This window comes from Falco rusticolus, chromosome 10 (genome assembly GCF_015220075.1).
Source record: "Falco rusticolus isolate bFalRus1 chromosome 10, bFalRus1.pri, whole genome shotgun sequence".
Classification (NCBI taxonomy): Eukaryota; Metazoa; Chordata; class Aves; order Falconiformes; family Falconidae; genus Falco; species Falco rusticolus.
The window spans coordinates 36,131,546-36,155,315 of NC_051196.1; the positions used below are offsets into that span (position 1 = coordinate 36,131,546).

The window sequence follows — 23,770 nt, forward strand, 5'->3', positions numbered from 1 at the left end:
CTTGAAGTGGAACAGGAAAACTGACCTGTCCCTGATCCCATCCTGGGCTGGGACGTGGTTCAGGGTTCCCTATCTCCATTCCAGAAACGCTCTGCTCTGCTTGCCTCCGGCAAGGCACGTCTTGCCACCAGCCACCTGCTGCTGGGCACTGGGTGGCTGCTGGGGCAGGACGGCATGGGAGCTGGGAGCAGAGCTGCTCCATGAGCATCTCCTCTGGCCCGGAGCTGCTGTGTGAGGTTTGGCTCCCCTGGCTCCGTCACTGGAAGTGTCTGATGCGCTCGGCTGCTAAACAAACCTAGCCCAGGGCTGGATGAGCAGGCAAGTTCCAATTAGAGGATCTGAATATTGATCACTGGGGAGAAAATATGACATTAAAGGATCGCTGGAAGGCTAAAGCCAAACTGACGTATTGCTTAAAATGAAAGGCCATGAATTTGCATCAGAATATGAGAGCAGGGCTTTGACAACAACAGGCAACTAATTAAAGTGCGTCAGTTCCTCCCTATTTTATCTCCCGTAGTCAGAAGTATAGAAAAGGCACTTGTTAGAAAAATAGGCGTTGTTTAAATCCACGATGTTACTGATAACGTCCAGAAAGGCACAAAAGGTGCACAAAGCAGAGATCTCTGCTCTGGCTCGCAGGCGTCTCTCCCAGGAGGAAGGTAGGTCCTGTCAGGAACGCTTGTGCTCTGAGCTGACCGCTCCGTGTGCGTCTGGAGGTCAGATGGTTGGGTTTCTCCATGATTCCTGCCAGTCTGTCCCCACACTTGGGTGGCACCCACCCACAGCTGTTGGAAGGGCCCGGGAGGGCAGGCAAGTACCAAGTCCGCTGTTGTGCCACGGAGGGGCTGGGGCATGTGGGGGTCCAAGCTCCCAGCCTGCATGGAGAGCCCACGCCAGAGGAGATCTCAGCATGGAGGGGCACGTGTGATGAGTCTGATTTTGGGCTTCCTCAGATGAAAAAGCCTCACTGGTGGAAGCTGTTTTGGGAAGGCTTGAGCCAACTGAGCTGCCCTAAATCCTGTGGAGTCTCTCTAGCAGCTCAAAAGATGCCCTCCAGGTCTCCTTTCCCTCGTAATGAGCAGCACAACCCATCCGCAGGGCTCTCCTTGCTATTCCTTGGTTCTGCTCTCTACAGAAGGTCGACCGAACCCCTCAGTAGTAACTAGGCAAAAGTGTGTGATCACTTTGTTCCTCCTGGTGCTGGAGCATGGAGAAAGGGGCTGGGTGACCTGAGGGAAGCCAGAAACTGTCTCCCACCCAACTTGGCTCACAGGGCAAACCTCAGCACCTTGAGGTGGCTTCCATGGTGGTGCGCTCCAGTCTCACCTGCAGGCACAAAACCTCCAGGATGGCAACGGGAGACAAAGTGATACCCAGAGAGGGAGAAGCAGGAGGAGCAGATTTAGCACTCCCGTCCCAGTGTCACACGAAGGCACGTGGTGTGCTGATGTCCCTCCCTTTGCCCAGCCTCTCCAGCACCACCCGCCCTTGCCCGTGCTTTGCAGGGGCTCTTGATGTGCCCCAGCACGTGATGCTGAAGTTACCTTCCCTTCCTTTCAAACCACTTCGCTTGGCAAAGATGCTGTTTCTTCTCTCCCATTTGGAAAGGAAATTTTTCTGAAAAGTTTGAGGAAACAAGGAGAAAGAAACCAAAGAGAAAAGGAGTTTTCACTTACACCGTGTGGTTCTTGCTGAGGCGTGCTGCTGGTGTCAGCCTTTTTTATGTGCATCCAGAGCCGTTACCATTTCACACCTGCTCCATGCTTGTTTTTAAATGATACATAATGATGATAGGCAGTGTAAAGATGAAGCTTCATCCCCAATTAAATTGCATTTTCTGTCTTTTCATTTCCTGCCCCCGTTGAGGAGGAACCCCTAGAGAGCAAGATATTTAAGTTTAATGAAGTAGGAGGTACCTGCAAAATTAAAGGTGATCTTGTTTATTAGAAGAAAGTTGGTGCTGGTGTATGGTGTTTCCAGAATATTGTGCTTCTGTGTGATGCCCTGGGGAGCGTTTCAGGTTACTGGAAATGCCGATGTAAGAATCTCAGGTCATCAGAGGAGGGAGCATCCAGTCTCTGATATCTGCTGTTTGGGAATGTTATATCCCTGCTGCAGCACTGGGCTGGTTCCTGTTTACTTTTTCTGGATTTCTCGATCGATCCCACTGCCGGTGCCAGCGCAGGTTTGGCACGTGGCCCTGGGAGCAGGTGGGCAGCACCAGCCCGGTGGGTACATCCCCGCGAGCCCCCTGGGCGAGCAAGGAGGGCTTGTCTCCTCTTCTGTATGAAATACATTCAAACCTTCAGCACGGACTTTGTTTGCAGGACTTCTGGATCTCAGCAGTTAGCAACTGGTGCAGACTTGTGGCTTTGGGGAAACTGGAAGGTGTTTTTGTTGGGGTTGCCATCCCTGCATGAGGTGTGGTGCTGATGGGCCATGTGCCGTGCTCTGAGCCCTGCAGGGCTGCGAGCACCTCGTACCAGCCCCACCGCCTCGCTGGGCAAGTTCCCTTTGCTGCCTCATCAAAATTCAGCCTGTTGTGTTGAGTCCCCTGCCCTGAGGACAAGTCTTGGGTTTTTAAGGGTCTATGATATTTCTTAGTCAGTATCTACACTATTTCATCCTTTATTCTTTCCCCCAACTTCCTCTGAATGCCATCCAGCCCCCATGATTTATTACCCTTCAGTGCATTTTGCTTTTTGTTGGAGAATTTATATTTAATTTTTATGCCCGTTATCATTCAGGGAGAGAAGGGAAATGCTTTGGGAGCCCAGAGTGAAAATAAACCAGCACATTTTAGTGCAGTTACTTTGTTTGAAAGATGTTGTTGTACTTCGGCAGGGTACTTAGCTCCTTTACTTTTGCATCATGGGTTTTGTGGTTTAACCCTGGCCGGTAGCTCAGCCCCCTGCGGCCGCTCCTTGCTCCCCGCCGGTAGGTGGGAGAGGGTCGGGGTGGGGGGGGGTGTAGAAGTGAGACAGCTCGTGGGCTGAGCTAAAGGCAGTTTAACAGGGAAAGCAAAAGCCACCGGCAAGGCGTTCATTCTGCACTGCCCGTCGCGGGGCGGTGCTCAGCCACCCCCGGGACAGCCGGGCTCCATCCTGTGTAACGGGGACCTGGGGGACCAACGGCGTCACTCCGAGTGTCCCCCCAGTTTATGCGCTGCGTGATGCCACATGGTTGGGGTGTCCCTGGGGTCAGTGGGGGTCAGCTGTCCCGGCCGTGCCCCCTCCCAGCTCCTGGTGCCCCCAGCCTGCTGGCTGTGGGGTGGGCGAGGAGCAGCAAAGCCCTTGGCCCTGTGTGAGCTCTGCTCAGCCCTGAGGAGAACGCCCCCCTGCTATCAGCGCTGTTCTCAGCACAATTCCAAATCACAGCCCATCCCGGCTGCCACGAAGAAAATTAACTCTACCCCAGCCAAAACCAGCACAGTGGGTTGAAGTGATTCTGGAAGAATCCCAGGGCGGTGCCCTCGGCTGAATGACTCCAGCCCTTCCAAGGGCTGCAGTCTGCCGCTCCTGCTGCCCCAATTCATTTGGGCTCGTGCACTAACGAGAAACTCTGTGTAAGGGCAGGACAGTTTGGTGTTTCATGTAGCTGTACGTTTGGGAAAAGAGGGGATTATGCAGCAGCAGAGGCGAATGACTTTTTCTTAGCTGCCTTGACCTTGTTAGTGCCAAGGTGTTTTTGTGCCACCTCCTGTGCAGCTTCCACTTCAGGTTATTGGTCAACTTTGTAAGCCTCATCTGGCTCTTAACAACATCCTCAGGGACACAAAGAGATGCAGTAATTTGGCCCTTGGTCTCAAGGAGGTGTACAGTGGAGCCAAGAGCAGAAGTCAGAGCTTCTGATGTGCTTTGATGCACCGTGTCCCTCTGCCCCACATACTTCCCTTCCCCTTCACGCCTCTGGGGTTGGTATTGCCAGCAGGAGGAGGCTTAGGAGTGAGACAAGCACTTTTACCTCATTTGAGGTATTTAGGTGAGTTTGGGAGGGGGATGGGGAAGGCATTCAGCACTTCATCCGGATCTCAGGTAAAATCTGTGTTCCTCCTTCCTTGCTGGGTTTTGCTTCTGTAATTCTCCATCTGCCCCATTCTGTCCAAGCAGCGGCGAAGGAGGGTCCTGCAGGGCTCTGCAGGTGTCATCAGAGCTGGCTGTGAGCCGCTTGCTTCCCTGCTTCCCCAGCATCTCTGGGAGTTTTGATGTTCAGGGCCCTGCTCAGACCTGGTTTGGCCTCAAGTTTCTCTTACTCTGTCCCCTCTCCTGCACCTCTCCTGCACGAAGGCCAGTTCTCCTGGCATCGCTGCATGCATCGTTGCTTCCAGCACTTCACGCGTTCAGCTGAACATCTGAGAGATGATACCAGATCTCTGGAGAGAGTCAATAAACTTGAATGATGGGTCCATTGAAATGGAGGGGAACTGAGGAAACAGCACTGGCGAGTTCATCATGACTGTTTTGTTGGGTTCTTGGATGATGGGAAACGTGGCCACGTGGCAGCATCCCCTACTTTTAGCCTTTGTCAGTGTGGTGGCTTTTTCATGCAGAGCTTTGAACCCCAGGGCAGGAGGGATTATCCTTCAGTGCACTGCCAGAGTGTGCAGAGGCTTCTGCTGTGAAAGCCAGCATGTCACCCCTGATCAGCTCGTTAGATATGTGCGACCTCGTTGTTGGTTGAAGCCCAGTGCTTCATTTCTCTGTCTCTTTAGTGCTTCCTCTGTTTTAATTAAAAGCTTCATTCCAGTTTGACCTTTTGCAATGCTGTGGCATAACTGAGGCTGAATTGAGCTTCTAAGGATGGAGGGTCTCTCCTGGCAGGCTGAGCAGACGAGCTATAACCACTGGCCCTAACGCTGCTGATGAGTAGCAGGAGCCCTGGCTGCCCCTCCTGCCCTCCCGGTGGGATCGGGCAGCCCGCGCATCTGGGTGTTTCACAGAGCAGGGTGGGAAAAGTGTTGTTCTTTCAATAAAAGCCATGGTTACTCGGGAGACATTGTTTGGAAGGCACGAGGTGGAGAGCATCACCAGTGTGATGAGGATGGAGAAAGCAGGGCAGGAATCTCACAGTGATTTATTGCCTGTGTTGTACGTCATCACTAGCCCAAGAAGGCTGATTTGAGGGAATGGGTTTGAGTCACTGGACCTTGTTAATGCTTAGGCGTTGGAGTGGGAGTATGGAGACCTGGCTCCAGTTCCCATCAGCTCTGGACCGTGCAGGCTGTGAGCTCCAAGGGACAGTCCTTGTCCGCAGAACCCAGGGCCGGAGAGCACAGAGCATGGAGGAGGTTTTGCTACCTCCCACCTATTCAACTACAGCTCCCAGCTTCTTGCCTGGAGTGCTGGGACCAGGGGAGGAGTCGGTGTGCGTTTGGTTGTGGGGAAGTGAGGAGCTGATGAGACCTAGATCCCATGTCCAAAGCAGTTAGCCCAGTTCCGACTGCACCAGCAGCCGTGCCCTGCAGCCTTCCCTGCAAGGAGCATCACCTGCCGGTCTGGCTGTGCCGGCACTGCTGCACCAGGAGCCTGTTCAGCGGGCGCTTGTGTGTTGCCCAGCATAAAAATGCCATAAAAAGTCCTGCAGCTCCCACTTCTGAGCTGTGATGTCCTGGTTGTGTTGCTGCCTGGCAGGTCTCTCGAGGTGACACATCGGTGCACTGTGTGCAGTCCAGCCAGGTATCTCAGCCCCTGGCAGGGAAGGGAAAGCACCTTATTTTAAAGTCTCAGGAGGAATCCTGGCAGCTCAGGGGATGCAGAGGAACAGACTCTAAAGCAGAACATTTCCATTTCATCAACATAATGTTGCAGTTCAAATTTGCCTGACCCAAAGCAAAATGTTCAGTTTCAAAACACATTTCCAAAACAGAAACAAAACAGAAGAAAAACAAACAAAAAAGAAAAAGTTTCTGCTTTACTGTGGGATATTTCAGTTTGAAGAAGCTCTCTTTTCCCTGAACAAATCTCAGCCATCATGACCAGAAATTCTTGCCTGCCTCTCTCTGTTGGTTACCTTGTTCTCTGCAAGCATTAACATGATGTAGCAGTTCTTGTGGGATTTCTCGTGCCCGAGCCAGTCTGAACCACCTCCCCAGCAGCTCTCCTGAGTGCTGAGCCCTGCGGACACAACTGACTCTGTCTGCCCTGGTTTGAGCTCCTTGCTAAGCAGCTCAGAGTCTTAGCTCAGAAAGTCCTGAGTCTGATCCTTGCAGACAACCAGCCATCAGCTTTTCTTTCCAATACAGCACACCCTTCTCTGCCGAGGGTTAGAAAGTACTGGATTATCTGCTTACCACGACTGGCAAAAACCCCTCTGTGTCCTGATTCTTGCAGGGTGAAGCTGAGACCGTAGAGAGGTGCTGCGCCTGCTCCCGAACCGGTGACGGGAAGGACTTACAAACCCCAAGTGCCCACACCAGTCCCGGTAAGTAACCGTGTCTCGAGGTACCTTCAGGCGTGGTGGGAGAGATCCCTGCGATCCCCAGCTGCTGCTGTTGGTCTGCGCGAGGTGGGATTTGGGGCAGCCTCACTGGAGATGCTGAATTGTGTGCGTGGGCTTTGTGCTGGGTTCAGGGTGAAGGTTTTCTCTCTTTGAGCCTGTTGAAAGTGGCCTTATCCTGGTCTGGCCTAAGTGTTCCAGGAGCGAAAGGTTCGTGGATGTGCGGAGAGTCTGCCACTCCCTTGTGTGCTATTGGCAATAGAAACAAAATTGCTTTAATTATACCCTGACGGGCAGATTGTGATTGTTCTGGACATGGCACATTTTGGCATGTTTTCATTTCTGATTTATTGCTTATATTTCTTCTACAAGTTATATTTGCAGTTTGTTGTGAGTGAATACGAGCGTGGCTTCTGGGTAACGCAGAGGTGGGCTCTGCACCTGACTGTTCTGGTGCACCCCCTGCGCAGGAGGGTGCAGCTGGGCAGGGTGCTGCACCCGTGGGACCTCGTGCTCGGGGCGGGCACGTGCCGTGCAGAGCTGGTGTGGTGGTGGTGGAGGTGCCCAGAGTCTGATTGAACCGTGGTACTGCCTCTGCACAGGGAGAGTGGGGCACCTTGAAAAGGGGCTGGGAGAAAGCACGCTCTTGGTATTTCCTTGAACGCCAGCAAATCAGGGCCGTGTTTCTTAGCGCTTTGATCGGGACAGAGGAGTTTCCCCATCCCCAAAAGGTACAGCAGTGTCCTCAGGCTGCAGTTAAGGAAGATAATCAACTCCAGAGTGACAGCAGACATGGCACTATCAGGACATGAGCTTTGACATCCCCCAGACCTGGCTTGGCCAGGTAGGCTGAGCTGAAAGCACCTCTGGGAAGAAGAGGTTTTGTGGAGGGATAGGAGAGGGTTTCGGGATCAGGTCCGGTGATGTAATGACCTAAGTATTGGGAAATGCTGGCCCAGGAATCACTGTGGCTGTTAGAAGCTCACTGTCCTTCCCGAGACACGAAGTCAATGAAGACCTGAGCTGGGAGATCTCTTCCTGGTTTTGTGTGAGTTTTGTTTTGGTAAGACTGGAGTAACGGGACTCGAGGTGAATGAAACCTGGAGTTTGCCTCAGCAGAGGGTGAGTGAGGATTTCAGGGTGTGATCGTGCCATGCGCAATTCGTGACGTGAAGGTGGAGCAGTGTAACGTTTTCAGCAGTGGACGTGGACTTTCCCCTCCCGTTCCCAGACAGATGGATAAAAGCAGGTCCTCCGTTTCCAGTTCTGCAGGTTTTCCCATCCTGATGTAACACATTTGTTTTTAAATGGTATTGTGGTTGGGTTTTTCCTTGGGAACTTGCATAGGAGGGAGCAAAAATAAATGCGATCAGGTAAAACTTCTTATTGTGCAGGTAGGAGCTCTGCTGTTCCTTGGTGGACCCCATGAGGTACCATGTGCGGTAAATAAGAATCCCAGAGTTTTACGCTTCTTACCTCATTTGGAAATGGAATCAGGAAATGCCAAGTAGCAGAGAGGTAAAGATTCACCTTAACTTTCTCTCAAACCATAATCAGGCAGTTGAAGCAGAAAGGCAATTCGAGTTTGCTTATGATTTGTCTAAAACCATTTTCTGCTTCTAGTTTAATATACCTTCTTTAGTAGTACTGAGAATATTTTGACACAAAGTAGGACCAAAAAATTCTGACATACAGATATGTTAAACAAATGAGCTGGCTAAAAACCCTTTTCTGCATGAATAAGAGAACTACTGTGCCCTAATTCCGTAGACCAGGATTTAACTCAGCAAATGAAATTACAGGCTTCGGCAGCATTGAAGAAATACCTTATTTTTTTTAATTTTCAAGACATTTTAAAAAGGAACACTGCCAAAAGTTTTTCAAAGTTTTGGTTTGGCTGTTGGCATTTTAAACAGTGCTTTTCAACTGTGGAGGAGTCTTCTTGTACAAGGTATTTACTGTAAGTGGAGGGAAGTGTCTTTTATCCTGTGTGCACAGCCTGCAGGGCTTGAATTGCAGCACCTTCTTCAATCTGTGGGTTCTTCCCTTTCACAGGACTTCTGAATTCTTGAACACTGCTGGTTGATTATTTGCTCTTTCATTTTTCACTTCTCCCTCCAATTATTGGCAGTGCACAGAATAAAGGTTGATTCCAGAGGGAGCTGTGAAACTACCTGTTTCTTGGGGGATGCAGAAAAAGCTGTGAAAATATCTGTTATTCAGGCAATTGGAGAAGAGCATCGAGAGTAACTCTGGAGAGCTAGGAGGGCTGATGAAAGTGCCCATTATTTTGGCAATGCAGGGAAAGTCACAGAAATACCTGTTATTGAGCCCTCCTATACGGGGTTGGAAGTGTCCCATAGTGAGAGGACACAAAGCATCCTTAGGTAGCTCAGCAAAAACTCGATAGTTGAAATTTTCTGTCTACCTTCGAAAAATCGCAGTGTTGGAGCGGGCCATCACAGTGTCTAATCACAAATAAATCCAGACTGTAATCACTTGTTCAGGTCATTTAACAGCTCCGGCAGTTCCTGTCCTTCCAGGATTAGGATGGCACTCGGTAGCCCTTTAAGCTATGATCTGGTAATGACCTTCTTAGCACCCCGTGGGCCAAGGAAGGAAGCGATGTAACAGGTTTCTTAATTTAGAAGGGGCAGTGCGGGTCAGGAGGAGGTCGCAGGTGTCGGTGCCCAGTGCGGGTGCTGGTGGGCGCAGGCTCAGCTAAGGGCTGACACAGCCTGGCAGTGGCACCCAGCTCCCCTCTGTGTCCAGGGTGCCTTTGTCAAGGAAATGATGGGCAGTGGTGTAACTGGGGTGTCTGACCATGGAGTTGTAATTCTTCCCAGAGGCTCCACAGGTGTCCCGAACCCTCGGCACCCAAGCTCAGCCCTGCAGGAGCGGCAGCAGTGTGCACAGCCAGGAGAGAGGGGCAGCCTGGCAGCTGCTGGCTCCGCTCTTTGCAGCGCTCACTTTGCAGCTCTAACGTTTCAGCAGGGTGGGCAAGTGGCGGCGAGCGGCTCTGCCCGTTGTGGCGTGTTTTCTCTGGGTTTTTTAATCGTTAATTCCTCTGCGGGCAGTTAGATGGTGTGGGTTCCGATATGTGCATGCGCAAGTTTTTTATTTTTTGCATACTTCTGCAAGCATGCGCTGTGAAGGCTATTGAATGCAATTTCATCAGCAGCACCCCTTCCCAGCGCAGGGGTTACGGTGGAGGAGCAGGTGAAGCTGAAGCACTGGGTAGCTCAGAGCAGGGTGCAGTGCGCTTGGCTTTTGGAGCCCTGTCCCCAGCCCCGTGTGTTTCTGAGCATGGACAGGCTTCGTGAAATGCAAATGTTTGCAAGGATGCAGTAAAATTCAGCCATCCTCAGTGGCTTGTGTGTTCTTGAAAACCTCGAAGGAAGGGAGAAGAAGCCCAGATAATTGAAACTACCCTCAGACAGTTCCCAGCAGATAAAACAAAGTATGTGGTTTGTTCAGTGATAAAAGGTAGAAGAGGCGTCAGACCTGTCACTGCTGCCTGCCGCAGAGCCCAGAGCATGCTCCTAGCAGGGGGAGCCATTGCTGGCAGCTGACGTGGAGGTGCAGAAATTGGGATACAATGCCCATTCGTACCATGGCTTCTGCAGATGGAGTGCTGGACATGTGTGCTGTCACCTGCAGCCTGCTTTGGCCACGGGTACAATGCAAACCGCTGGGTCAGAATAGGGCTGTGTAAAAGGCAGCAAGAAGGAGGTCCCTTCTGGGCAAACTGAGAGGTAAGGCAGGGAGAACCAGTTAAAAATCTGCCTGGAAGGTGAGCCCAGAGTCTGTCACACCCATACTGGCTCTCTGTAGACCCAGTAGGGTCCCCAGGCTGTCCCAGAAAATGAATGGGAACTGTGGGGATAAGCAGGTTCAAGCATGCACACACCCAGCATGCTGCAGCAATGGGAGCATTGAGACCCAAGAGAGGATAGATCTGTCTTGATGATTTCTGCCAAAGTTCTGGGAATCCTGGTGTGTCTGAAGAGGTTTTGCTTTGCTATGGACTTAGCGTGGTGAGGTCCCCTATGAGATAGGGCCAGAATTCTTGTCTCAAGGCAGAGCTGACACGGGGGCTGCGAGCCATGGATGGGGAGAATGGTGGTCTGGGCTGTGGAGGACAAGAACAGAAATTCCCTCCAAAGCTAACACTAACCACTCCTCATCTCCGGTAAATAAATGCAGAGACCCACTTAAAAATAATTTCAAAGTCGGGAAGGATTGCCCACGTGTCTGTGCTGGAAATAATCTAATGGCATGTGCGATATTTGCAAGCGGCTGGCTGGAGGATGTTCCCAGGCAGCTGGTTCATCTGGGACAGGTTTTGTCTTGAGTAGGTTCATGCTCACCTGGTGAGAGCAGGCTGCAGGGCCCAACAAATCCAAGGTGAGAGGAGCACTCTCCTCACACAGAGATCCCAGTCCGTGACCTCTCTCTGCAGGGAAGTAGATGAGTTTGGGTCTGGAAAAGCCATGTTCATGCACTAAACTCAGCACTAAAGCTTGTCGTGAAAGCAGAGCGTGTCGAGGCTTGTTTGGATTGAAGATGATTTGGAGTCATTTAGCAGTTGCAGGCACCAGGAGTGTGGTCTGCAGGCTCAGATCCTGGTGTGAGCCAGCTCTGAAGTTCTCCGTGATGGAGCGGTCCCCTCCCTTTGCCTCCACATGCATTCTGCCTATGCGGAGCTGGGCTTAGCTGGCTTTGAGTGGGAACCCAAGGAGTTCCAATAAAGGATCAGGTTTTACAGTAGGAGCCAAGCCCTGACATGCTGAACTGCCATTCTTCGTGCTGGAGCCTTCAGAGGGGAACGCCAGGCGCTGACCTTCCCTGAGAAGCTGTTTCCTCACTTCTGCCCGTACCAGGCTTGCAGAGCTCTGCTGGGGCTGAGTCGGTGGAAGATGAGATGGTAATTAACCCTTTATAAACAGCCTCATTGCTCTGCCCCCGTGGTTGCTTTTAAATAAGGCAGTCAGTTGCATGAAGGTCTCAATCATGCTGCTGAGACAGCAGGAAAGCTGTGGCGTTTCCACATGCCGAGTGATGATCACATCGGAGGCCATGGCCAGCAGCTCCACCTGGGCCATCCTCCGGCTCTGGGCCACCCGCCGGCTCTGGGCCTTCCAGCTGATGGTGTCCGAGCGGGAAGTTCTGTAGCTCAGTCATCTCTCGATATGTGAGAAGAGCAGAGCACTTGGTGTTATCAAAGGACCCCAAGGCTGGACAGAAAATCAGAAATGTCTTCACATGATCCAGTATGGTACTGTACCTGGTTTGGCATTTAAAACCTTGGTAAACCAAAAAACCTCAAGCATGTGTCTAATTTTAAACCTATGAATTTGGCCAAAACTCTTTTGCTCAAAGAAAGCCATTGGTTAATAGTACCTTCCTGGATCAACGATTAATTTCTAGAGCTGAGCTGGTTTCCTGCGATCAACCAAAATGTTTGATTCTTTTAAGAGCTGAGCAAGTGATTCATAATGAATACTGTATCTGAGAATTAAGTTTTCTGCAAATCTTGATCTTATCAAAATAACATGTCAAATTAAATTATCTGATTTGGGGATTTGTTGTTTTTTTTTTCTTATCTGGATTTGCTTTTTGAAACTATCTGTTTCTCAGAGCTTATCAAGATTTGAAGGTTAATTCAGATTAAGGTAGTGCATGAACAGAAAGTGTAAAATCTTTTCCCAAATAAATGCTGGTGTAAGCACCAGCTGACAGATGATCACACAAGTCATTTCTTCTGCATGGATGAGGATAATGCCTCAGGTGATAATGTTTGCAGAATGAAACCTTAGAAGTTTCCGAGTTGCTCCAGAGAGAAGGCTGGAGCTGCCCTGGGTGTTGGTGGTCCATCACAGGTGCATCCCCCGGCTGTGTGTATGTGTTCGCTGAGTGGGACCCCAGCTGGAATGAATGTGTGAAGAGCTCAAGGGAGTGCTTACAGGCTTGGAGTGAGGTGGGTTGTATTTACTGACACCTTAAATCCCTCTTAGAGAAACTAGCTGGTGGACGGAAGGATGAGAATGGGTTCGTCTCACCTCTTTCCGAACCACCAGGTCCTACCAGCTTGGCTTGTTTTCCACATCACCTACGAGGTGTTTTCTGCCTCTCCTGCCAAGAACCACGTGCTGTCCACTCAAGCAGTATTGCACATTATGGAGAGAAAGGCCAGAGGACAGGATTTAATACTAGATGGAGACAGGTTTAAGTGCCTGCCTCAGGGTTCAAGTTCTCCACTGCAATTTTCCCTGATTCCCTGGCCAGTGGGCTGGGCTTCAGCTGTCGGAGTCAGCGTTGAGGAGCTGGGCCTGAATTTCTCAATTCTCAGCCTCCAAAGGGGAACAGTCTTTCTGCTCCGGTTTGAACTGGTGTTCTGACCATGAAAATGTTGCTCCATGAGGTGCTCAGACACTGGGGACAGGAGACGAGATCCCCAGTGCTGCTCATTCACTCTCCTCGCCTAACCAGATGCAGCTTTCTGGCTGCACTTCTCAGTACCAGAGCTGGAAGGTAAATCAGAAAGCAGAAGTTCAGGGGGTGCCTTAAAATGAAAATACAAAAATAGATCTTTCTTTGCACATCTTTTCTCAGCTTCCCTTTGCAAGGCTGTGTTGGCGCGTGCTTGATGGGATATGATGGCTCTGACCTTGTCAGATGCATCAAATATGACACGTGAGCATGGATTTTTTTCTGTTTTTTTAAGGAGAGAAATAAGGGTTAGCAAGAAATGCAGAAAAGACAAACAGGCAGATGGCCACGTTCCTTCATCAGTAGAAATCCAGGCCTGAGATTTGTTTCCAGCTTGGCTTAAATTGGAGGTTTCAGGAAATGAGCCAAAAAATTGCTTATTTTACTCTCCCCCTTCTGTAGCATTTCATTATTGTATGTGCTTCTTCTGTGAGGCACTGACCTTTGCAAGCAGTGGTGTGACACACAGACATGGTGCTAATGTAAGGGACCTTGTGCTGCCTGGAGACGTTAGGCTGGATTCCTTTCCCTGTGTGCTGTGACATCCAGAGGATGCTGGATGGTACCATGCACCCTGTGTTTATGATGTGAGGTAGGTTTTGTGCAGGGCTTTTTTTGTGTGCTAAAATCCTCTCTTGTTTTCTTCCTGAGAGTGGAGGTTCAACCGAAAAACCCAGGGTCTGTGGATCAGTAAGGGTGACCTTGGGATGTGCTGGGTAACCTTGGAGGACTGATCTGGGTCCCCAGCTTTCCTCTGGTAGGCAAGCTCTTGGTCATGGGCTCTTCTTACCCCCTTCACAGGAGGGACAAGCGGGGACCCTGGCAGCTTGGTCTCTTGCCTGTTCTCTCCTGTATGCGGGGGGAAAGCCCCATAATCAAACCCAGTTTCATTCCTCTGCATCTTTCCCTAAAAGCCTGGTTTTGCCATGCTGTCTGGGAACGAGAATGTGGCACCTGCGCCCTGCTCGCCTCCCGTGGGTTGTTGTGCCCCATCTCGCCTGCTGGCTGCAGTTACAGATTGAACATGTGCCTGGGTTGCAACGAGCACAAAACGGAACCTGGGGTGTCTCTGGGGTTCCCCCAGCAGCGGCGTCATGGCTTGGAGCAGCGGTGTCGGCAAGCTCAGCCTGGAGAGGTGGTGGTGGGTCTGCAGTGCCCACCTCAGTGTGCCTGGCCACGGGGTGGATGTGTGCATTATACCTCAATTTCTTCCAACACGCACAAACCCAGGAAATAGCAAAGCTTCTGAACTGAATCCTCTTGAATAACAGATTTCTGCTTTGAAGGTGCTGTGTGCAGGGCAGTCTCAGGGCGCTCTGAAGCTGGGTGAGCTGAGGGTGTTGTTAACACCATGCCTTTGAACAATGACTCTTTGTAGTTAGGAGGGTTAGTAATTATAGGAATTAGTGTTTTAAAGAGCAAAAGCTTCAAATGTGGTTATATTTGGAAAAATAACTTGGGAAAGGAACGTCAACCTGCTCAGCAGTTCTGCCTGCCCCGTGACTCTGGGGACACGCAGCTTAGTGCAATACAGGTCCAGGGCAAACGTCGGTGACAGAGTCCACGCGCGCAGGTGGAAGGGTCTGTCCCCAGCAGCCTGCCCAGGTAAGCTGCACAGCCTGACCATGCTCTGACACCCAGCCTGCTCCACCTGTGCACTCCCTGGTGTTAATTTAAACCACTGGGAAGCTAGTTGCCAACTGCTGGGCTATAAGTGACACCCCCGTCACCTCGCAGTGACCCAGAGGCTCTCGGTCACTTGCTTGTTGTGCCTTCGTATGGAAGAACAAGGCAGCTTTTGGTTTTGCTGTGTGCCAAAATTCCCACTGAATCTCACTAGCAAAACTAGCAGAGGTGTGGGAAATGACTCCAGGATCTGTGGAGACAGAGTTCATTAATCATAAGACGTGCTCACAAAATAAGGACCGGCAGCGTGACGGTGAGACGCGGAGTGGGGTGGTGGGAGCGGCACGCTCAGCTGTGGTTCCAGCGCAGGCAGCCTGTGGCCGGAGCCCTGCGGTGCCCAGCTCCGCACTGCGCTGAACCCAGACTGAGGTTTGGTTGGACAGAGTCCTAATACCCCCTGTGTCTTTGCTCTGGTATGTTAAGGAGTGGAAATACACACTTTTCCTCCTCTATTTATGCTACAGCTTCCCTGAGACCTTACCTGCTTCCTATTATGTGTAGGGTACAATGAACTATCACTTTGCTCTCTGTAGTCCGGTTCAAAGAGAAGCCAGAGAGGTTTGTTAAGGCAGGGAGAGAGGTTAGGGAGCCCATTTTGCCTTCTCTGATGTTGTTAATTATCCATTACTTCTTCTCCAACCTGCCTTGCAAGCATTCACTGGAGTGCTTGGTCGGTGGCCACTGAGACCCGTGAAAGTGCTTGTGCCATCGTGATGCTCTGAACCTGTTCCTTGTCCAAATTTGGCTGCATTGTCAGTGTACTGATCTTGTTTGTACCCCTCCTGGAATATCTAAAAAGTCTGCTTTGCTTTTTTTTTTTTTTTCTTTTTTTCATTTGCTTGTCATAGCTTTGAATGCCTTTATTATTTCTTCTTCCCTCCTCTGGCATAGATCCCTTCTGCTTATAATCTTCTTAGCCGTCTCTGAGCACCGAGGCAGCCTGTTCATTTCAAAGAATGCTGCTTTAAAGGCAGGTGTGATCCAGACTTGTCCAATTCTTTATTTTCCCCTGTGATTTGAAGGGCTTGAAAATATTCATGTAATCATTTCCCCCACACATGCCCCCAAATACTCTTTGGCTCTTCTTCTTGCATCCCTACTCCTCATGAGACATCCTCCAAAGGCAAAGTCCCACATGCGCTACAGTGCAATTAACGGTCCTGTAATGAAATACTGACACAGGGAGCTTGGCAGTGATGGGCACCAGCAGCTCACAAAGCTCATTGCTCATGCTGATGTGATAACTGGAGGAGGCTCCTGTGCTCTTGGGCAGCCTGTGAGTGCACCAGTGTCCTGGGCTAAAGAGACAGACGCGTGAGGCCAGAGGCGGGACTGCCTGTCTGGGCTGAACAGTGGGTCCCATCCCACCGCTGCAGAGCTGACAGCAGGACCTGAATTACAAACAGAAAATCTGTCAGTGCAAAACCAGCGGTGTTGGGACGCTCCATCCTGCTCTGCGCAGAGCTGATGAGCTGCTGCTTACCCTCTCTGGCACACAACAGTAAATCTTTTGAAAATTGCCATGCCCCCAGCCCATGACTAACTGCTGCCTTCCCGGTGACACACCTGAGGCTGGGAAGCAGGCGATGGACTGCAGGGTTTTGGGCTGACCCCACACAGCTCTCAGCAGCACCGTGCCCAGCACAGCAGCCCTGGGGCCCTGACCGCACAGAGATCTGGTGCCTTAAGACAGGGCTCAGCACAGCCAGGCTGCTGAGCAGGGAGCCACTGGGGAGCTGCCTCGCTCCTGACTCACAAAGGTGGGCAGATACAGGACTTCAGGGGAGCCCGCGTTCCCGGTGCTCAGGTGAGATGTGCGACTGCCAGGCTGCTGAGTCGTACTCTCTCCATCCACCCCCTTCTCCATCTCCAGTTCCCCCAGTGCATGTCATTAATTTGTTCAAAGTGGAACAGCTTCAGCCTACACGGGTGAAGGGGGCTTCTCCCAGGATAACCCTTGAGGGAAGAGGGTGTTCCCCTGTGCAGTCTCAGACCTGACAAATTCAAGTCCCTGATGGCAAACAGACCCCACAGGGGCCTGGATGTAAGTCTGCGCTTGGCACAGAACTCCCCTGAGTCCTCTGCCCATCACCCAAAGGCTGCCAGTCCCATGAGCCTGAAGAAGGCACAGGGTGCATCCACGTCAGGTCATGGGCTAGACTGAACTGCAGTGTCCAAAATGTTGGTGAATTTTGCACGGGGGCTGCAGGGAGCCCGTGGTTTCATTTTGGAGCGCCAGAGGGGAGTCCCAGTTGCAGCCAGCTCGAGCCTGACCTGCTCACCCCTTTCCTCGTGTCTCAGCAGACATGCATTTTAGATACCCAGCTAAGATACGCCACCTTGCAATGCCTCATCCTGCAGGCAGCACCCGTGCCCTCTCCGTCAGGGGCAGAGGGGTCAGTGGAAGGAGACCTTTTGCAGGCAGATGGGGGGCGTCAATACCCCCACCGCATTTTGGCTGCAAAAGCCAAGGAATGGAGCGTGGTATACCAGTGCCTCCACACTAGCAACACTGCCTCCTGCGAGATGCTTCCGTTCTTCTTCAGTGGTCTCCTGCTTCTCATAGTCTTGAAAATGCATCTACATTGTTTATCTGACCCTCACACACAATCACAGCCTTTACAGCCTCTGCCTTGGCTCCTATTACACTTTCCAAAACCTTTTCATTGCCTCGGTCCTCTAATCTTTCCGCCAGCAACCATGTTTTATGCCTTGGTTATGCCTCCCTTCCTTTTAATTAATTTTTCACACTACCTTGCTTGTCCCTGATGCCCTCTTTTATTTAATTTATTGCTCACTAGCCATCATAACACCTGGGCAAGCCTTTAATTTATCTCTTCCTGCGTCCCGTCACCCCCTCTGTCCTTTCTCTTTATTGATTTCTCCAGTTTGATTTCACCCTGTGCTTGCCACAGCATGGTCTCCTCCCCTCCCTTCCCCCTCAAAATTGCTTGGGTGAATTTCTCCCCCCGTTAGTCACCTTGCTGCCTTGTAACTCCTGGCCCAACAGGGCTGAGGCTGCTGTTGGTTGGGTCCCCACCTTGCTGGTGCTTGCCTTCACCCCAGTCTACAAGTGTCTCAAAACTCAATCTTGGTAATTCCCACCAGGCTGCTGTGCTGACGGAACAGCCCTTTCCAGTGACCCGCCTCCCCGTCCAAGGGGTTCGATGGCTGTGACCTGGTGTAGCTTCTCTGCCGAGTTGCCTGCGGACAGGCAGTCGCTCCCAGGGGCAGGGGTGGACTCACTACTGGGTCGGGCTGCACCGGGTTTCAGCACTGATCAAGGGGAGAAGTTTGTGCAAGAATGTAGGCAAGCTTACAAACTGGGGAAGAGCACCGCCATTTACTGTTAGACCTAGAAAAAGGAGCTTTTGCTTTATTTTTTGTGAAGTTTCCATCAAGACAGTAACTGACAGACAAGGATGCATAACTGTTTGGATAAATTTTCTTCTGTTGTGAATTGTTGCTTTTTTCTGAAATACCCCAGCCCCCTCCCCATGGTGATGGATTCAGTACGTGTCTTCCCTTGTGAATGACATCTCTTCTCGTCTCCATAGGCTTTCTGCAAATAAGGAGCTATAAATAAACAACATCATCTGTATTTGCAGGGGGTCAAAAGTTGCACTGGAGCTTTTCCTTTGTACATTATAAACAAAAATGGTGATTAAGGGATACTGTAGCTGTGCAGAAATCAGGAATGCACACAGACGCGGCTTGTGGCACATGAAACCTATAGGATTATAAAAGCATGTGATACTGTTTTGTAGTTTGAGAAAATCATATATGTGCATGGAGAGTTTATGATAGGGAACAGCCGAGCCTTTCAGTGAGCTTTTTCTTTCTCATAGCCAAAACAGAGTATAAATGATGGCATTTGTGGTCCTGGAGGTTCGAGGCTTGATGGACTGGTGAAAGCGATGCAGCGAGTGGAGCTGAAAGCCTCTGCTGGTAGCTGGCCCGGGGGGCTAGGGGAAGCTGCACTTGCCTTTACTGGCTGTGGAGAGCCCGCTGACGCCTGTCTGCGGGGAGATGGGGGGCAAAAGCTTGTTGTCGTAGGGCTTTGGTGCTGGGAGCTAAGGTGAAAGCCTGGGTAATGCCTCCTATGTACCGTGTGTGATGATACAGAGAGGAATTAAGGATTGCACATAACATAGCAGCATTAATTGGAACTGCTGGAAAGTCTGATGAGCAATGTAAAATTTGGGTTCTTCTCTGATGTTTGGCTTTAGGACTCTGGAATGAGGGAATTCCTGCAGGCATCCTCACCCTGCAGGTGCAGCTTGTGGGCACCCCTGGCACGGGAGGGTGGTTTCGTGGCTCACCACCCAGCCCGTGCACCTTACTGGGGCCACTGGGGCAGCACGCAGGGCTTGTAAACACTAGTGTGGCAGTTCCTGTTGCCTTTAGAAGGATTTCCTGACCAATGGGTTATGAAAAGTGCCTAATTTTGCGTAAAAATATTCTGATTTAAAAATTAACCTACAGCTGTTCCACTGGGGTTTTGCAAACCAGCCTCAGACAATGTTGCTGGCTACTTTGCGATGACCTGCTTGACTTTTTGGGAGTGTTACTCGTTTTGCGCTACAGTCACAGATGCATACGAGACGCTTGTGGCTGTGGATAAGTCATTGGTAAATGCTTTAATCAGAGAGGGGGGCTTGTGTTGTGTCAGGCTCTGTGTCTGGCAAGTGGGGTTTTATTCAGATGAGCCTTAGTTCAAAAGCTGAAGGTCAGAGCCATGCCTGGCTGTTCAAAACATCCTGGATTAATTTGTGGCACAAGCCCAAATATTGCGACCATCTGCCAAGCTGTAGTGGACCTCAGAAGTAAAACCATGCGGCTTTGTCTTTGTTTCTTTGCGTAAGTAATTGAAAGCAAGCTGAGCCCTGTTTGCCTCAGAGCAAGTTCTGGTGAAGGTGCTGTGAGTTGGGTCAGGACATGGACCTGGCCAGATGAGTATGTCGGAATTGTCCTGCTCGGAGCCAGCTGCAAAGTCACTGGTGCTTGGTTAAGAGTCTGTCTGTGACTTCATAGGGCTGTTTTTCTAAGAGAAATGACCCCAGAAAATGGTTTCCTGAGCTTTTCTTTACAGCGGTGGCATTTCTTCCTCATAAGCATTTTTCCACAGAGCTGTCTCCTTGGTAAACTGTAATCCGTAGATCAGAAACTCCGTCACAGAGCCGCATGTGGCACAAAAATCCTTCACCATCTCTTATCAGCATCTAACTCAATTGCAAGAGAAAACAAAGCCACAGGAGGGGCTTTGCCAGCCGCTCGCTGCTCTCCTGTTTGCCCTTTTTCTGTCCTTTCAGTCCTGCCTTTAAAAGTCCTAATAGTGGCATCCAGAGAGGTGTCACACGCTTTGCAGGCAGGGACCTGGCTGACGTCAGCTCTGTGTGCAGCCTGGTAAAGCGTCTCCAAAACCTGCTTGGGAGCACAGCAGACCGGGCACCACACCTCAAGTGTAAGATCTGGCGGCCAGTGTCATGGTGTCTGTGCTGGAAATCTTTCATGAAGGCAGGACAGGGAGTAGAGCTGGAGCTCCTGCCTCTGGCCCTTCCCGTGGCCGCCCCCGCGGAGCTGCAGGGGAGCAGGGAGCGCCCTGATGGCTAATCCCAACACTGTGCCATGTTGAAAGCCCCTGCGGGACTGATGCTGCAGCAGCATGGACAGCAGCAGGGCTGAAGAAGTGCATGAGGTTCATCACCGGGACCTGGTGCTGCCTCACGCTGCAGAAGTAGGATCCTTCCTACTGCACCACAAACCAGCTTTGATCTGGTCGGTGAGACCTCGCGTGTGCCTGCCTTCCTCTGTTCCTCAGTCCTACGGTCTGCCTAACCTAATGCACTGACACAAGTATTTCTGTAGTGCCTGCAATAGCGTGTCAGTCCCTAGGGCATGTTTTGGGCTTCTTTACCTTCACCTTTTGTAGCATCTGTGTCCACTGCAGCAGTGCCAGAGCTGCTTTACTGGTGCTGTGAAACTCATTCTTGGGCCACAGCATCGCCAAACTGGAAGAACGTGTGCCTGTATTCAGCTGACTTGTATTTTCTTCTTAAGCCTTGGTATTAATATCAAACTTGCAAAACTGTTTCTCTATTAGTTTTTTTTAGAGACGCTGCTCTTTGTGTGATGAGACAGCTGATGGAAGTCTTAATGCTGCAGGTGGTGTGCTGCCAATCCATCTAAAGCTGAACTGTATTAGCACTCTGATATCAGAAATATCCCTCCTGGATATCAAAAATATCCCTCCAGTGGAGAGCTTTGGAAAGTAGAGTACATCACCTTTATGTCTGGGCATGTGTATGCACGCTGCTTTTCTGGCTTCATGTTTGAATTTGCAAAGAATCCATCACATCAATGATGCCTCCTATGAATCTGGATATTAGTGTGAAGAAAAAAAAAAAATAAAAAAAAGAGTAACATCCCATTTCTGAAACTGCCAGGCTGCAGGACAGCTGCCGAGGCACGAGGAGGGGCTGCGGCCAAGGTGGCCATTCGCAGCTGTCCCTGTTGGGCTGTGTCTGCAGAACTGGGGGCTCTCAGTAACTGACAGCCCCACCTGAGATGATGTTCACTTGTTTTTCCTCTACTGTCCTCCATATTCTTCTTCCATACTCACCTTCTCCCTTCTCTGGTGCGAGATGAGACCATGGGCAAATGTGGCCATAGGCACTCTGGGGTCCTGAGCCTCCCCGGAGGCTGAGGACCCTCCTGGCTCAGGGGTCTTGTACCCAGACCCTCTTCCAGGGCAGACAGTGGAAGGGATGCATGGATGTCTGCAGTGGGATTTGGGCTGGTAGCTAGACTGCCATTGTTTTAGTACCAAAAACCTGCTTTCTGTTGGGCCATTTCTATTTTTCGGTTCTAAAAATAACCCAGAACAGTAGGCAGGAAACAAAATGTATAATTTATACAATGAAACTGTTGTGGTTATTGTGGACGATAACATTTTTAGAAAAGTCTTTTTTTCTCATAAAAATTCTCCATAGCGAACAGGCTGGTTTTTCCTCACCTTGTTCCAATCAGCAAACACAGCTTAGTTCAGCGTAAATCCTGCTCATCCCTCCATGATTCATCATTCCCTCACCCTGTACCAGATCCATCACTTGTCTCAGTGTTTAAAGACAGGAGCACGGCTGGGATGAAGGGCTGGGGAGGCAGAGATGCGTTGCTCTAAGAACTCCAGCATTGTGTGGTATGAACGGTTAGGGCAAAGCGTGCAAGTGAGTAAATATGCAATATGTTACGTGAAGTAACTTGGTGATTCTCAATTAATACTCTAATTGCCTTTTCTTTTAATTATTGACTCCAGAATTACTGAGCTGAGTTGCAAATGCTATGGAATATAAAAGTGCAGGACTCTTTATTGACATTTTGGAATTAAAATTGTTTGTTGTGAAAAAATGAGAAACCGTCTGTTTAATTGGTTGTAGGTTGCAATTTGTGTGCACTTAGGTAAGAAAAATACAGCTATCTAGGGGATCATTAAAGATCACTTTCCTTTGAGTCAGCAAAGTTCAGAGCCGGGAAGGAAACAGATCTATATTCTATAAAACTTCAAACTAACAAGTAGCTCTGTCCGAGAGCTTGCTCTTGGCAGAGTGAGAGATGTGCTGACTCGGGTGGGCAGAGAGAGGGAGAGGGAACGTTTGGGGTTTCAAACTCAAAAAGAAAAAGCAGAGTATCCCCTAGCTAGGGTGGCCTCACCTTGCTTTACATTACCTTCTGGAACGTGGGGTGAGCCCCCTGGGATCAGAAGTTGTTTCTGGCTGCAAAGAGGAATTTGGGGCGCATCTCTCCTAAAAAATGGATGTCAGAGGCTGACAGGCTTATCCAGCGTGCCTCCTTGGTCTGATGGCAGAAGCAGTCATTCCTCCCACCTTGCATGGATTTCCCAAGGAAAGGAAAATCTGAACCGTCTTTGCCTAAAGCAGCTCGTGTTCCTGTGGAGGGAAGCGAGAGCCAGCCCAGGGAGCAAAGCCGTGCCGCGCTGACGGCGGAGGCAGGTGGGGGCTGCGGAGCAGAGCTGCCCTGGGCCAGGTCCCCAGCCCCGGGGACAAAGCGGTGTGTGTCCCAGCACAGAGCGGGGGCTCTGCTCTCCGAAATAGCTTCCCCCAGGAGTGTAACGTGATGCGGGCGTCTTCTGACAAAGCCCTTGGAAAAACACCACTGAAAGCTTGCTAGTGTGGAAAGATTCGTTAACACCGTTAATTAGAGTTGAAGCTTGTACTCCAGGTGGCAGAAGCCTCTGGAGATTAAAGATCAACGTTCAGACTAGGAAGGGGTCCTGCTCTTACTCATTTGATGAATCACAATATTTGGCACAGGATTTATTTGTGGAGAAGGAAATCAGGGCTGCCTGGTGTCATCGTTTTCTGTCAGGAGGAGGAGGGGGGTGCTGAGGGGACGGGGCTAAGAGCGGGGCAGTAAGTCAGGGGGGATGTGGGGAAGCGAGCAGGGGGAGCTGAGGAGAAGGCATATGTGAATAGAAACTTGGGTCTCGCGACTGCTTTCCCCCCGACAGCGCGTGTCCTCCTGGGGTCTCTGTGCTGTGCCTGCACGTGCCGGGCGGGTACGGCCAGGGCGCTGCCACGCTGCAGCTCACCGCGGTGCGGGTGCTCTCTCCTCAAACCATACCTGTGGTCTGCTGAATGCGGCAGGAGGTCGGGAGGCCGCCATCTCATCACCAAGCCATCTCCTGTCTTGGTGAAAATTAAGGTGATGCTGAGGCAAGAGACCCTCACCTTCAGCTGCTGTCAGGTGCTGTCGGTCTCACAGCGCAGGCAAGACAGACCCCCCTGCCTAAACCCCTGCGGCTCCCCGGGGGTCTGGAGGGGTGCCCCCTGCCCTCCGAGGCTGCGGCGGTTTTAAGGGCTTGTGATTGCAGAACGAGTGGTGGTGGTGGAGCCAGGCAGGGAAGGTCAAAGCTCCAGCCCTCCATACGGTACTGCGCCGTGGCCAGCGCTGGCAGAGGCCACCAGGCACTCCCCAGAGAGGTGGCACCTGTGATGGAAGGAGGGGTTACTCCCGTGGTGGGCGCCAGGGCGCTGCGTTCCTGCAGTCCTTTTGCTCTCCCATTGGCTTTGCAAGCTTGCGGAATAGTTTGCCTCTTTAGACTCTCTTTCCCTGATCCTTCGGGCCACCTCTGCAT

The 23,770-nt window shown here is 50.9% G+C and overlaps 1 protein-coding gene across 2 annotated transcripts in view; it reads left to right on the top strand.

Moving 5' to 3' along the window:
* RALY (RALY heterogeneous nuclear ribonucleoprotein) overlaps positions 1–23,770 on the top strand; it is a 125,193-nt gene that overhangs the window by 38,140 nt on the left and 63,283 nt on the right. For both annotated transcript variants that reach the window (XM_037403004.1, XM_037403005.1), the window contains exon 2: positions 6,333–6,423. The gene's annotated coding sequence lies outside the window, so the exon portion shown is untranslated. The remainder of the gene's footprint in view (positions 1–6,332; positions 6,424–23,770) is intronic.